A 5,007-nucleotide genomic window follows, 5' to 3' on the forward strand; every position below is an offset into this window, starting at 1 on the left:
CATGTTTTTCTCTCTCATCATTAAAAATTCAAAAATCAAAAAAGATATCTTTCTCTTTTTTCACTCATAAATTTTCGAAAATTTGAGTTGACTTTTTCAAAACTTTTTAAAATTTAGTTGTTTCTTATGAGTCAAATCAAATTTTCAATTTAAAAATCTTATCTTTTCAAAATCTTTTTCAAAAATTAAATCTTTTTCATTTTTCTTATTTATTTTCAAAAATTTTAAAAATATTTTTCAAAAAACTTTTTCTTAATTTTATCTCATAATTTTCGAAAATATTATCAACAATTAATGTTTTGATTCAAAAATTTCAAGTTTGTTACTTGCTTGTTAAGAAAGATTCAAACTTTAAGTTCTAGAATCATATCTTGTGATTACTTGTGAGTCAAGTCATTAATTTTGATTTTAAAATTCAAATCTTTTTCAAAACTAATTTTAATCATATCTTTTTATCATATCCTTTATATCCTATCTTTTTCAAAATTTTATCTTTATCAAAAATTTAATTTTAAAATATCTTTTCCAACTTCTTATCTTCTTATCTTTTCAAAATTGATTTTCAAATCTTTTTCAACTAACTAATTGACTTTTTGTTTGTTTCTTATCTTTTTCAAAATCACCTAACTACTCTTCCCTCTCTAATTTTCGAAAATACCTCCCTCTTTTTCAAAAATTCTTTTTAATTAATTAATTGTTTTAAATTTTAATTTTAATTTTATTTTCCCTTTAATTTTCGAAAATCATCAACTCCTTTTCAAAAATTATTTTCGAAAACTTCTATCTCATCTTCTTCTATTTATTTAATTACTTACTAACACTTCTCTTCATCTCATATCTCTGCTCCTATCCTCACCCTTGTGTTTGGATTATCCATTCTTCTTTACATTACATTCTTTTCTTCTTATACTCACACAAAGGAATCTCTATACTGTGACATAGAGGATTCCATATTTTCTTTGTTATTCCCTTCTTTGTCATATGAGCAGGAGCAAGGACAAGAACATTCTTGTTGAAGCAGACCCTGCACCTGAAAGGACTCTAAAAAGGAAACTAAGAGAAGCTAAAATACAACAATCCAGAGACAACCTTACAGGAATTTTCGAACAGGAAGAGGAGATGGCAGCCGAAAATAATAATAATGCAAGGAGGATGCTTAGTGACTTCACTGCACCTAATACCAATTTACATGGAAGAAGCATCTCCATCCCTGCCATTGGAACAAACAACTTTGAGCTGAAACCTCAATTAGTTTCTCTGATGCAGCAGAACTGCAAGTTTCATGGACTTCCATCTGAAGATCCTTTTCAGTTCTTAACTGAATTTTTGCAGATCTGTAATACTGTTAAGACCAATGGGGTTGATCCCGAGGTCTACAGGCTTATGCTTTTCCCATTTGCTGTAAGAGACAGAGCTAGAACATGGTTGGACTCTCAACCTAAAGATAGCCTGAACTCTTGGGATAAGCTGGTCACGGCTTTCTTAGCCAAGTTCTTTCCTCCTCAAAAGCTCAGTAAGCTTAGAGTGGATGTTCAAACCTTCAGACAGAAAGAAGGTGAATCCCTCTATGAAGCTTGGGAGAGATATAAGCAACTGACCAAAAAGTGTCCTTCTGACATGCTTTCAGAATGGACCATCCTGGATATATTCTATGATGGTCTGTCTGAATTAGCTAAGATGTCATTGGATACTTCTGCAGGTGGATCCATTCACCTAAAGAAAACACCTGCAGAAGCTCAAGAACTCATTGACATGGTTGCTAACAACTAGTTCATGTACACTTCTGAGAGGAATCCTGTGAGTAATGGGATGCCTCAGAAGAAGGAAGTTCTTGAAATTGATACTCTGAATGCCATATTGGCTCAGAATAAAATATTGACTCAACAAGTTAATATGATTTCTCAGAGTCTGAATGGAATGCAAACTGCATCCAACAGTGCTCAAGAGGCATCTTCTGAAGAAGAAGCTTATGATCCTGAGAACCCTGCAATAGCAAAGATAAATTATATGGGTGAACCTTATGGGAACACCTATAACCCCTCATGGAGAAATCACCCAAATCTCTCATGGAAGGATCAACAAAAGCCTCAACAAGGCTTTAATATTGGTGGAAGAAACAGGTTTAACAATAGCAAGCCTTTTTCATCATCCACTCAACAATAGACAGAGAACTCTGAACAAAATATCTCTAATTTAGCAAACTTAGTCTCTGATCTATCTAAGGCCACTCTGAGTTTCATGAATGAAACAAGGTCTTCCATTAGAAATTTGGAGGCACAAGTGGGTCAGCTGAGTAAGAAGATCACTGAAACCCCTCCTAGTGCTCTCCCAAGCAATACAGAAGAAAATCCAAAAGGAGAGTGCAAGGCAATTGATATAACCATCATGGCCAAATCCAAGGAGGAAGGGGAGGACGTGAATCCCAAGGAGGAAGACCTCCTGGGACGTCCAGTGCTCAATAAGGAGTTTTCCTCTGAGGAACCAAAGGAATCTGAGACTCATCTAGAGACCATAGAGATTCCATTGAACCTTCTTATGCCATTCATGAGCTCTGAAGAGTATTCTTCTTCTGAAGAGAATGAAGATGTTACTGAAGAGCAAGTTGCCAAGTTCCTAGGTGCAATCATGAAGCTGAATGCCAATTTATTTGGTAATGAAACTTGGGGAGATGAACCTCCCCTGCTCACCAATGAACTAAATACATTGGATCAACTGAGATTGCCTCAGAAGAAACAGGATCCTGAAAAGTTCCTAATACCTTGTACCATAGGCACCATAACCTTTGAGAAGGCTCTATGTGACCTTGGGTCATGAATAAATCTCATGCCACTCTCTGTAATGGAGAAACTGGGAATCTTTGAGGTGCAAGCTGCTAGAATCTCATTAGAGATGGCAGACAATTCAAGAAAAGAGGTTTATGATCAGGTAGAGGACGTGTTAGTAAAGGTTGAAGGCCTTTACATCCTTGCTGATTTCATAATCCTAGACAATGGGAAGGAAGAGGATGAATCTATCATCCTTGGAAGACCCTTCCTAGCCACAACAAGAGCTGTGATTGATGTAGACAGAGGAGAATTGATCCTTCAACTGAATGAGGACAACCTTGTGTTTAAAACTCAAGAATCTCCTTCTGTAACAATGGAGAGGAAGCATGAAAAGCTTCTCTCAGTACAGAGTCAACTAAAGCCCCCACAGTCAAACTCTAAGTTTGGTGTTGGGAGGCCTCAGCCAAACTCTAAGTTTGGTGTTGAACTCCCACATCCAAACTCTAAGTTTGGTGTTGGGAAGTCTATAAAATTGACCTGATCACCTGTGTGGCTCCATGAGAGCCCACTATCAAGCTATTGACATTAAAGAAGCGCTTGTTGGGAGGCAACCCAATTTTTATTTATCTAATTTTAGTGTTATTTCATGTTTTATTAGGTTCATGATCATGTGGAGTCACAAAATAAATCAAAAAATTAAAAACAGAATCAAAAATAGCAGAAGAAAAATCACACCCTGGAGGAAGGGCTTACTGGCGTTTAAACGCCAGTAAGAAGCATCTGGCTGGCGTTCAACGCCAGAACAGAGCATGGATCTGGCGTTGAACGCCCAAAACAAGCAGCATCCTGGCGTTCAGACGCCAGGAATGCACACTGAGGAAAGCTGGCACTGAACGCCAGAAACATGCTGCATCTGGGCGTTGAACGCCCAGAACAAGCATCAATTCGGCGTTTAAACGCCAGAATTGCATGCAAAAGCATTTTACATGCCTAATTGGTGCAGGGATGTAAATCCTTGACACCTCAGGATTTGTGGACCCCACAGAATCATCTCAGCATCTGTGGACCCCACAGGATCCCCACCTACCTCCACGCATACTCTTCTCTCTTCTCAATGTTCATCCTCTCTTCCCAATAAACACATTTCCCCAAAATCCTTCACCAATCACATCAAGCTCTCTTCCCTACTACCCCTTCACCACTCACATCCATCCACTCTTCCCCATAAACCTACCTCCTAAACCCCACCTACCTTCAAAATTCAAAATCACTTTTCCACCCAAACCCACCCTAAATGGCCGAACCTAACCCCTCTCCCTCCACTATATAAACCACTCCATTCTTCTTTATTTTTCACACAACAAAACCCTCTCATCCCCTTCTTAGTCGAGACACAACCCTCTCTCCCTCTCTTCTATTTCTTCTTCTTCTTCTTCTTTTCTTTCTTCTCTTGCTCGAGGGCGAGCAATACTCTAAGTTTGGTGTGGTAAAAGCATAAAGCTTTTTGTTTTTCCATTACCATTGATGGCACCTAAGACCGGAGAATCCTCTAGAAAAGGGAAAAGGAAGACAAAAGCTTTCACCTCCGAGTCATGGGAGATGGAAAGATTCATCTCCAAAGCCCATCAAGACCACTTCTATGATGTTGTGGCCAAGAAGAAGGTGATCCCCGAGGTACCTTTCAAACTCAAGAAAAATGAGTATCCAGAGATCCGACATGAGATCCATAGAAGAGGTTGGAAAGTTCTAACAAACTCCATCCAACAAGTCAGAATTCTAATGGTTCAAGAGTTCTATCCTAATGCATGGATCACTAGGAACCATGATCAAAGTAAGAACTCGAACCCAAAGAATTATCTCACTATGGTTCGGGGAAATTACTTAGATTTTAGTCCGGAAAACGTGAGGTTGGCGTTCAACTTGCCAATGATGGAAGAGAACGCACGCCCCTACACAAGGAGGGTCAACTTTGATCAAAGGTTGGACCAAGTCCTCATGGACATATGTGTGGAAGGAGCTCAATGGAAGATTGACTCAAAAGGCAAACTGGTTCAACTGAGAAGACTGGACCTTAAGCCTGTAGCTAGAGGATGGTTGGAGTTCATTCAACGCTCAATCATTCCCACTAGCAACCGGTCTGAAGTTACTATAGACCGGGCCATCATGATCCATAGCATCATGATTGGAGAAGAGGTGGAGGTTCATGAGATTATACCTCAAGAACTCTACAAGGTGGCTGACA

The 5,007-nt window shown here is 38.7% G+C and overlaps 1 non-coding gene across 1 annotated transcript; it reads right to left on the reverse strand.

Annotated features, from left to right (window-relative positions):
- Positions 1 to 1,515: 1,515 nt before the first annotated feature.
- LOC112767813 (small nucleolar RNA R71) lies at positions 1,516 to 1,623 on the reverse strand. Its single transcript, XR_003185254.1, has one exon. It is a non-coding gene; the product is annotated as a small nucleolar RNA R71 (small nucleolar RNA).
- Between the last annotated feature and the right edge of the window lie 3,384 nt (positions 1,624 to 5,007).

This window comes from Arachis hypogaea, chromosome 17 (assembly GCF_003086295.3).
Source record: "Arachis hypogaea cultivar Tifrunner chromosome 17, arahy.Tifrunner.gnm2.J5K5, whole genome shotgun sequence".
Taxonomy (NCBI): domain Eukaryota; kingdom Viridiplantae; phylum Streptophyta; class Magnoliopsida; order Fabales; family Fabaceae; genus Arachis; species Arachis hypogaea.